The sequence below is a fragment of the Orcinus orca genome, chromosome 1 (assembly GCF_937001465.1).
Source record: "Orcinus orca chromosome 1, mOrcOrc1.1, whole genome shotgun sequence".
Lineage (NCBI taxonomy): Eukaryota > Metazoa > Chordata > Mammalia > Artiodactyla > Delphinidae > Orcinus > Orcinus orca.
In genome coordinates this window covers 91,570,183-91,581,270 of record NC_064559.1, presented here as the reverse complement: position 1 = coordinate 91,581,270, position 11,088 = coordinate 91,570,183, and positions in this window count along the sequence as shown.

The window sequence follows — 11,088 nt, the reverse complement described above, 5'->3', positions numbered from 1 at the left end:
CAGCGGTCATGGCTCACAGGCCCAGCCGCTCCGCGGCACGTGGGATCCTCCCGGACTGGGGCACGAACCCATGTCCCCTGCATCGGCAGGCGGACTCTCAACCGCTGCGCCACCAGGGAAGCCCGGGGAAAAGTTTTTTAACGCATAAACATGGCAAAATTATATTTTGTTAATAAGGTGCTGCATTTTACCTAGGCATTCATGTCTATGAAAACTACTTTTTATGATTTTCTGCTTTATATTTTTGTATCAAAAGAAGCCATACTTGCTGTTTGTTTCTTTGTCTTTTTTTAAATAAACAACACCTATGGCTAAGCTTAGGGATTCAAATTACATCACTGAAATAACTAACACCTCCCCACCCCGTACTGGAAGCACACTCCAACTCATGGTTTAGTAAGCCCACTGAGGGGCTTACCAAGTTTCTTTTTCTTTTAATTAATTTTTATTGGAGTATAGTTGATTTACAATGTTGTGTTAGTGTCTGCTGTACAGCAAGGTGAATCAGTTATACATACACATGTATCCACTCTTCTTTAGATTCGAATCCCATATAGGTCATTACAGAGTATCGAGTAGAGTTCCCTGTGCTATACAGTAGTTTCTTTAAAGCTGCTGTAGGCCTAAACCTCTCAGAGGGTAATATTATGCCTAAAAGTTTCATTGCTTTCTTACAAAAGTGTTTTGGCTATTCTTATGTGTAAGGCATTGTACTAAGGGTCATGGAGGGTACAATATGGTCCCATTCATGAGAAGCTAATACTCTAGGCAAGAATTACAAAAAGACGAACATGATTGGGCCTAAGGGCTTTGATAGAACTGTTAGTTTGGTAATGCTCATTTTTTGATAGGTCAAACATTGACTGATAAAGACCCGTATTGTCTCCAGACCAGATTCCCAAATTAAGCCTTGAAAGGGGTAAGATTGAGAATGGGGGGCAGTGGGGGAAGTTACTTGGGAAATGAGCAATAAAATGGAGATAGAGAGAGAGTAAGAGAGAGAGAGAGGAGAGTTTGGGCCCAAGATCCTCTGGCTGTGGTTATTTCTTGTGTTCCAAACAGCTGGCTGGGTGTATGGAGTTTGGGATGACTCACAATGTAGGAGGTGTGCTGAGGGAAGAAATGAGAAAGCACACAGGGGGGGAGCCCCATTCGGTCCCCTAGAGGTACGGCTCTGGCATTCTGTCTCACGGCCTTACACAGGCCAGCTGACAGCATGGGCTTTAGCAATAAGAAACCATTGTATAGGGTCATTTTAAGAGTCCCCCCCCCGATGCCCAGGGACTCATCAAAGAACCCAGAGACTTCAGTGTTCTTGCTTATAAACCTGAGCAGACACAGGTGAAGAATCTCTGAAAAGGAGAAGTATTCACTTGTCAAAACAGAGGTGTTAGCTTGAGTTTTCCTCCCAAGAAGAAGGAAGGGAGAGAGGGGAGGAGGGAGGATTGATCTCGAGCATAGAATCTCATTGGGGAGCTAGATGGCAAAGACCCATGTGGCCATGTGACTTGAGCTCCTCATGGAGGCTCAGTGAGCTCCTGGGTGTTGTAGACTGAATTTTGCCTCCCTTCCTGCCAAATTCCTATGTTGAAGTCCCAACCCCAGTACCTCAGAATGTGACTGTGGAGACAGGGCCTTTAAAGAGATGAATACATTAAAATGAGCCCGTTGGGGTGGGCTCTAATCCAACCTGACCCATGTCCTTATAGGAAGAGGAGATTAGGACCCACAGAGAGACACCAGGAATGCATGTGCCCAGGGAGAGGACCACAGGAAGAGGCAGCCATGTGCAAGCCACGTGCAGAGGCCTCAGAGGAAAACCAACCCTGCCAGCACCTTCATCTTGGACTTTCAGCCTCTAGAGCTGCGAGAAAATAGGCTTCTGCTGTTTGGGCCACCCGGTCTGTGATGTTTTGTCATGGCAGCCCCAGCAAACTAATACAGTGAGGAAAGGCCCTCATCACGTGGTCCGAATGAGGTGTCCTAGGAGGTTCTCAGCTGCAGCACATGCCTTGTGTCATTGCTGCTTTGTTGCTATATCAGTCCTGACCCCAGACAGTCATTACAAAAAACAAACGTTTGAGTTCTTCCCACATACCAGATGCTTTCTCATCTATTACCTCACTTAATAATGCAGACCTGAGCCTCAGAAGTTCATTGGTTTCCCCAAGGTCACCCAGTTAGGACATGCTGGGCCCAGGTGGGAAGCCCAGGCCCTCTGATTCCAGGTCCAGGGTTCCTTCTACCACACCCACAAGGGGTTCCCCTGGAGCTTTTAAAGACCAGGCATGAACCGCATTCTCTCTTTCAAAAGTCATCTTGGTCCTTCCAGGAACACAGTCACCCCTAATGCTTCACTGGGGTTTCTGAGTAAGTCCTGTGACATAGAGAAGAAAAATATTTATTAAGTCCTAATTCTATTTTTACTGGACTTTCCAAGCCGAATCTCTCTCTGACCACCCTACACTATGTAGTAGCTAATTAAGAGCCATATGCAACCCCAAAGATATTACTAAGGAATCATTTAAGAAAGTATGATTGCTTTCTGGATAATAGGCTACTTTTTCTCCCTCAGCTCAGTTTATTGAGCCCAACTGTGTCTGGAGCTCCTTGTTGATATCTATTTTTAATGGGATATATTTATAATTGGATGTATTTATAACCTCTTCCTCATGGACACTTCCTTTTTTTCTGGAATCACAGAGGCATTCTAATAGATTGGCTATGACAGCAAAGAAGTGACTAGAAACAGGTTGGGCCTGGTTGTCTGTGGAGCCTGAGAATATTGACTATTCCTACGCCAGGTCCCTGCAACACTTTATGAAGAAAGCTGCTCTGGTTCTTACTTTTACAAAAGACATCCCTCCTGGGAGAGACAGGGCATCCAGGTGATTAAAAAGTTTAGTGACTGCTAAGAGAAACCTTCACTGGAAACTCCTATGATTTAATTCTGTTTGACAAATATTTATTGTGTATCTATTACATGCTAAGCAGAGATTCATTGCTTGAGACATGATATTTTTTTTAGCAAAATTATTGAACACAACCGTCAGAGCTGGAAGAAATCCTAGAAATCGTGTGGTCTGATCCCCTCACTTTAGAAATGAGGAACACGAGGCCCAGTCAGGGAAAATGACTTGTCCAAGGTCAAACCGTGGGTTCTTGGCAGGCAGGGGACTAGGGTCTTCCTGATTCCTAGTGCAGTGGTTCCAACATCCTGGGGAGAGTCAGACCCTTAGGAGAGTATTGTGTCCAAGTGGGTTTACCACATTGTGAAAACCATGTGCACATCTGGAAGGGATCCATAAAAAATAACCCAAATTGACAAGGGATGAAAAATAGGTTTTTAAATTAAGTAGCAAAGATTCCAGCTGGACATGAGGAAGCACTTTTTGGCTGCCAGGGTGATAAAATATCAAAATGAGCAAATCAAAGGAAAGCGCACTCAGAAATTCTCAAGAGGACAGGAGATAAGCATCTGTCTTTGATCGCTGGAGGGTCACCTGCCCCGAAACAGGGAGCTGCAGCAAATAATCTCTGTTTCACCCTCATCTATTAGAATTCAGTTGTGATTCCAAGTGTCTTCTATAAGACTATAGCCAAACAAACTTCTCTTACTGAGTCCTACGTCATTGATCCTATAATTTGTTTGAAATTTCCTCTTAAAAGCAGTTCTTTGCCCTCTGTTTTTTTGTTTGTTTGTTTTTTCAATTTTAAAAGGCCTTCATATTAAATACCTTTGTAAGAGGACAGAGCAGAATCTGGAATATCTGAATCTCAGGATTGGGGGATTTTTTTTTTTTTTTTTTTTTTTTTTGCCAGAGGTGACATACTGAGAGATCAGAATCTTGGCAGTAACCACAGGTCCAGGCAAGCAAAAGGTCAAGTGCAGGGCGAAGTTAGTTGACAGACACCATAGATCTCGACAGGCAGCGTCCTGGAGATCAAAGCACCATTATCAAGCAGGCCTTGAACTCTGACCTTAGCGCAAAAAGGCCATTTGCTTTTTAACCTTTTTTTACATAATCTAAATATAGGTCACCTGAAGTTCAGGACACAGGTCAGAAACAGAACAAGTTCAGAGGCTTGACAACGGGAGGGTTAGAGATGCCAGGATGACCTTGAAAGCGGTGGTCACTGTTCATCTCCCCTTGCCTCTGGGGCCACTTTAACACCCCAAAGTTGCCATGGGTATACTCAGAAAGAAAGCTTGCTGTATTTAGGGGGTATCCACCCACAGTCATGAGATACCCTTGTGTATGTAGGAAATGATATAATACCAAACCCCCAGGTTATAAAGGGGTCTATCCCTACTCCTTTCCAATGTCTTTCAAATATCTCCTCAAAAGGCAACTCTGCAATGTCCCTAAACAAATGAGGGACTCCAGTCCCTCTGCCCTGCTCCTCCCTCTGGGACCTCAGTCTCTGGTTCCCAGTGAGGTTGAACAATAAGACACCTGCTACTGGGGCATCTACACCATGATACTGTTCCCCCCTCCTAAAAACTAGCTTCAGCCAACTAACCTACCCCTTGAAACTGTAACTGTTGCTCTGTTCAGATGAATCTCCATGGCTGCCAAACATAAGAACAACAGACCCTGACATCTCAGCTAAAGGTCACTTAGCAAAAGTCAGGACTGAAAGCATGTTCATTATGACAGAGGCAGAGAGGAGTATATTAACCTCTTAGGCTTCCGAATGTTCTCTGACACTTGCTTCCTCCTGGGATTTTGGTTAACTTTCGGTCTTCAAAGATTTCGGCAAAAGTCCTGGACGTTAGCAAAGCAAGGCCAACCTAACAAGAAACCCCAGATGCTAAACCCGTATGTTTCCAGGCTCCCCCAAAGGACGTTGGGAAACTTACATAAAAAGAGGTCCCTGTTCCAAGGAGTCGTGAAGTTTAATTCATCTCACTGGACTCTAGGACTCATCCTGAAACCCCACATCCTGCTGATGTCAGCTTGAAGCCGGAAAAGAGCAGATAGTTTAGACCTGATGAATTTTCCTTCCTTCACAGGCTGTGCTGTCTTGGATTTCTGCTGATGTTTCACCAGGAAAACGTTAGGGAAAAAGCTAGCGGTTTTCCCTCCTTCCTCCCCACCTAATCTCAGGAGAGAATTCTTTCTATATGAAGAATGAGTGTGCAAGCATGCATGGATGTGAACATATGCACAAAAAGCACACCATCACAAATGCTCAGGATAGAACTTGGCAGGTAGTCAATTCCTTTTCTTTAAAACAACTGAGCCACTTTCAAGAGATTCCAAAAGGATGACTCCACAACCTCCATGTAAATGGTGTCACTATTTATTTACCTCTCTATGCTCACTTGAATCTCCATGAAACCCCAGTCTCCGTAAGGACAAGGATTCTGGCATTATTTTGGGATCCCTGCCACCTATCCCTGCATCTGCACACGATAGGCATCCAATAAATGTATATTTGAATGAATTAAGATCTTTTCCTTATTCTGGAGACCATCCCTGGCTGCAAGGAGAGGACTTTTTCCTCTCCTAAATTTCTTCAGTGGTGTCTTTCCCGTGACAGTGCCCAAGTCACATCTCTACATCTAGGAAAATAAAAAAAGAAATTTCCAAAATAACGTCAGGTGCCCTGTGGCTAGTTAACGTCAAAACTAAATTCTTACTTAGCACTGTTACCCCACACATGAAGTTCCTTCTCTTTATTGTGGTTTTACCATAAATGAAAAGCATAATTCAAAATGTTAGTTTAGGGACTTCCCTGGTGGTCCAGTGGGTAAGACTCCACACTCCCAATGCAGGGGGCTCGGGTTCAATCCCTCCCTGGCTGTGGAACTAGATCCCGCATGCATGCCACAGCTAAGAGTCTGCACGCCAGAACAAAGAAGTCAGCATGCGGCAACTAAGACCCGGCACAACCAAAATAAACAAATGAATAAATAACTATTTTATAAATGCTAAAAAAAAAAAGTAAGTTTACAAAGCACCTTTAAGAAATGGATTCAGGGCTTCCCTGGTGGCTCAGTGGTTGAGAGTCCGCCTGCCGATGCAGGGGACACGGGTTCGTGCCCCGGTCCGGGAAGATCCCACATGCCGCGGAGCGACTGGGCCCGTGAGCCATGGCCGCTGAGCCTGCGCGTCCGGAGCCTGTGCCCCGCGACGGGAGAGGCCACAGCAGTGAGAGGCCCGCGTACCGCAAAAAAAAAAAAAAAAAAAAAAAAAAAGTACTTGACATTTTGAAAACTTACATTTTGAAGTGTGCTTTTAATTTATGGTGAAACCACAATAAAGAGGAACAACCTACTGTGACATAAGAGGGCTAAATAAGAATCTGGTTTTGACACTAGCTACATGATTCGGGCAACATATTCCGTGTCTCTGGGCCTCGAGTTCTTCATATGTAAAATTCATCTAGCTCAGTGTTTCTCACCCTCGGCTGCACAGCAGAACGCTTAGGAAGGTGTTAGAACATATCCACGTCAGGGTGGCTCCCCCAGACGTTCTGATTTCATTGGTCTGGAATGGGGCCCAGGCACCAGCATTTCTATAATATCCCCATGTGATTCCAGTATGGGACCAAGTTGAGAACCACTGCAATAGGTGATCCCGGCACCCCCTTTCTAGCTCCAGCCTTTTCTTGGGCTTAAGAGGCCTCACTTCCAGGAGTGTCTGAGCTATTAGAAGAGGTAAGTAATCAATGACTGATACATCCTACAAGCACACTCAAAGCTAGCTACTTTGCCTCATCAAAAGGCCACCATTCCGATAAAGAAGATGTGGCACATATATACAATGGAATATTACTCAGCCATAAAAAGAAATGAAATTATCTGTAGTGAGGTGGATGGCCCTAGAGTCTGTCATACAGATTGAAGTAAGTCAGAAAGAGGAAAACAAATACCATATGCTAACACATACATATGGAATCTAAAATTTTAAAAAAATGGTTCTGAAGAACCTAGGGGCAGGACAGGAATAAAGACAGACGTAGAGAATGGACTTGAGGACACAGGGAGGGGGAAGGGTAAGTTGGGACGAAGCGAGAGAGTGGCATGGACTTATATATACACTACCAAATGTAAAATACATAGCTAGTGGAAAGCAGCTGCATAGCACAGGGAGATCAGCTCGGTGCTTTGTGACCACCTAGAGGGGTGGGATAGGGAGGATGGGAGGGAGACGCAAGAGGGAGGGGATATGGGGATATATGTATAGCTGATTCACTTTGTTATAAAGCAGAAACTAACACACCATTGTAAAGCAATTATACTCCAGTAAAGATGTTAGGGCTTCCCTCGTGGCACAGTGGTTAAGAATCCGCCTGCCAATGCAGGGACACGGGTTCGAGCCCTGGCCCGGGAAGATCCCACATGCCACGGAGCAACTAAGCTCATGCGCCACCACTACCGAGCCCGCGCGCCTAGAGCCCGCGCGCCTAGAGCCCGCGCTCCTCAGCAAGAGAAGCCACCGCAATGAGAAGCCCGCACACCGCAATGAAGAGTAGCCCCAGCTCACCCCAACCAGAGAAAGCCTGCGTGCAGCAATGAAGACACAACACAGCCAAAATAAATAAATAAAAAATAAATACAAAAAGATGTTAAAAAAAAGACTTAAGAAAAGAAAATGAATATATCTATCAATCAAGCAAAAAACTCTAAAACAGCTTTCAAAATAACCTCCTGGACGTGCTGTGCCTCTGACATTATTTATGGGCCTGAGAAGGCGTTCAATGGTCCTTCCCATAGTCCAGCCTCAGTGCGCATAACGCACTGCCAGTTGAATAAGGGTTGTTTTCAGTGTGTGGCTAAAAGTCTTCTTGATTCCACTTCCACCCTTTCCAATGTCCTTTAGGCATCTGGGCTGTGGGCCCACGTACATTTTCACAGTCGAACTTAAAGAGCCAATTCCTATTTCAGTTTGGATTTGTTGCCAGGTGGCCCCGCCCAAGTCTAATTTCCCATGGGCTGGCTGAACCCCCAGCGTGAAGGAACATGATAAAATTCCAGAGCTGGGGCTCCTCCAGCCACGTTATGTCAGGAGAACTGAGTCCATCTCAGCCTCCCAGGGTCACTGTGCTCCCACGGCCAGAGCCATCCTGGAAACCCACGATAGATGGCTCCAGCATTTCAACACTCTCCAGCCCCTGATTCCAGCTGTGGAGAACACACCAATGGGAGAGAAAAAAAAAATGAAGGAAGCGCTAATTCAAGGCCAGCTTCAAAAAGCAAGTAAATAAAATTCTGAACTAAACCAAATTTCTGGACACTGATAAACTACAAAAGTAAAACCAGGATAAATGTAGTTATGTCTAGACACTCTGGGCAGTAAAGATCCAGTTTTGGAGACTGAACTGTCCAGTTAATTGCTCTGACCTGCACTTCCTTTTGGCTTATAGAGACATAGCTTCTCGATATTAAAATTTATAAACAATTGTTTACCCACCTGAAGGTTGAAATGACAATGGAAAACCACATCTGGCAAAAGGTTTGCTCTTTGGTTCAAGGGATTAGACTGATTCTAGCAGAGTGAATTTTACAGCTTAGAGAATTATGTATCTTCAAGTTCACTCCAGCTTTGTAAAATCTTTCCACCAAGATTTTCTGTGTGTGAACGAGTGAGGAGGGCCACCTGGGTCTTTATATGGGATTTGCCTAGAGCTTCTTCCTGCCCACATACTCCCCATTTTCAAGATAAAAATAAGACTTAATAAGAATATTTCTTGGGTTTTGTCATTATTCATCATTAAATTGGTCTAGATCCTTCGCACCAGAAGTAGAAACAAGATAAGATGGAGGCAGAGTGCCTGGGGAAAGGTCAGGGACAGGTTTAAATATGTCCCACTAAGCAGATCAGTCGGCGTCCCTGCTATCAAGCTACTATGCCAGCTGTCACCCACTATGTCCTTACCCTGGCCGCACACTGCCTCTGCCCAGGGAAAATGTCCAAAAGAATCCCCAACCCTACAGAAGAGTGAGCACGTCTTACTTCCAAGACAGGCCCACCCTGGTAACCCTCCCTAGAAGGATATGAAACCCTCCCTAGAAATACAGAGACCAGGAATGCACACTAGGTCACATTAGGGGAACACGGGCTGGTGATGTTACAAACTGGATTAGAGTGTTGGATGCCTGCAGACACTGTGCTATTGGCACTGTCCAGCTGTGCAGCTACACTGTGTAGCTCACTGGTGTCTGGCTATGTAGCTCATGGTGAAGAGCATGGGACTTGATATAAGACTAACCTTGGTTCAATTCCCAAGTCCTCTCACTTGAGCAAGTGATGCAACTTTCTGATCCTCAGTTTCTTCCTCTCTAGGATGGGGAAAGTCCACTGACTTTATAGGACTATTGTGAGGATTATGGCAGTGTGAATGCTGGAACACAGGAGGTTCTCGAGAAATTATAGTTCTTTTTATTATCTTTATAGTTATCTAGAACGATGCAACCATCACCAAATCTGTCCCTCTAATAGAAATTTTCGGAGCCTGATTTTGTTGGCTGGCTTCATTTTTCACTAAGTGATTTTCTCACTTCAAATTGTGCACCAAAACAGGCGTACAGCACAAAGCAGAGGCATCTGCTAAACCTAACGTGAAAATTGCCTGGGAAACAAGTAAGAGACGCAGCCTCGAATGGCACTTAAGCCTGATTCATACGTACTAGGGCAAGGCCAATGTGGCTTTGTTAAACACCGTAACCGAGAATCTTGCAAAAGAAAAACAGTTTTATAACTTTCAGATACAAACAAAAAGGGACATCAGGTTAAGAAAATGTTATATAATAGGGTTTTTTGGAGGTTGCCTTAGGGGTTCCACTGAACTTGTGGCCAGCACATCCATTCTTAATACATGGGAGTCTCCAACATGTTAGAATAGATTGATAAACACTTAAGTATTTTAAAGCTTAAAAAAAAAATCCAGTTAACGATATGTCTGAGCCTCATAAGCTCTTGCTGCATGGACAGAGTAAAGATGAACTCCAGTTCCTGACCAAATTAACACTTAACTTCCTTGTAAAATGGGGATAGTAAATTCACTTTCCTTAAAGGACTGAGATGAGGATGAAGATTGATGAGGCCTGCAGAGCATTTAGCAGAGCACTCAGCACAGAATAAATGCTCCCAATCAAGGTTAAATGTTGTTGCTGTGGTCGTGGCTTTGTTGCTGCTGCTATTCAGTCATTCAACAGACCGTACACCACACCTGTACTAGACACAGTGACTTCAAAGAAGACACTGGAAGTCCAGTCCCTCAAGACACTCAAAGACGTCAGGGAGAGATGGACATGTAAACATGTTCTCATACAAAGTAGCAATGGACAAAGTGCTGCAGGCACCCAGAGGGGAGCCAAAGAAGGCTTTACTGAGGGGGCGATCTCTTATAGGTTTAGATGAGATCATGAAGGTGGGGCTCTCCCCATGGGATTAGTGTCATTCTCAGAAGAGAAAGAGATACCAGAGCACTCTCTCTCCACCATGTGAAGACACAATGACAAGGCACCCATTGCAAGCCAGGAAGAGAGGTCTCACCAGGAAACGAGTCTCCTTGTAACTAGATCTTGGACTTCCCAGCCTCCTGAAATGTGAGAAATAAATGTCTGTTGTTTAAGCCACCCAGTCTTTGGTATTTTGTTCTAGTAGCTCAAGCAGACTAATCCAAAAGGCGAGGTGGTCTTGGAGGAATGGTGGTGAATGCTGGATACTGAATGGTCACCCAGGAAGTGTGAGGAGAAGGGGCTGGAGAGTAGCTGGGAGCCAGGCTACGAAAGGCCTGAAAGACCAAGCTAAGGATTTGGAACTGCTCTTACAGACCTCCAGAACTAACAGACTTGGGTGAGGAAATAATGTGAATTGATTTTATTTTCTATGAATATAAATCTGGTACCAATGAGGGAAGACAGAGACTGGAATTTAAAGACACAGGAGGAGGGCCCTGAGGAGTGGAGCAGGCAAAAGCCATTCACGACTTGGTGGAGGGTAACAGCCCCGTTCAATTCTCTGCAACCTGGGCTGTCAATGCAATGTCCGTGCTCAGAACTGGTCAGCTGCCACCAGGGCCTCCTAGCCCCTGCAGTCCTTCTGGCGAGAACAAGGCTTGGGGCATGAGGAA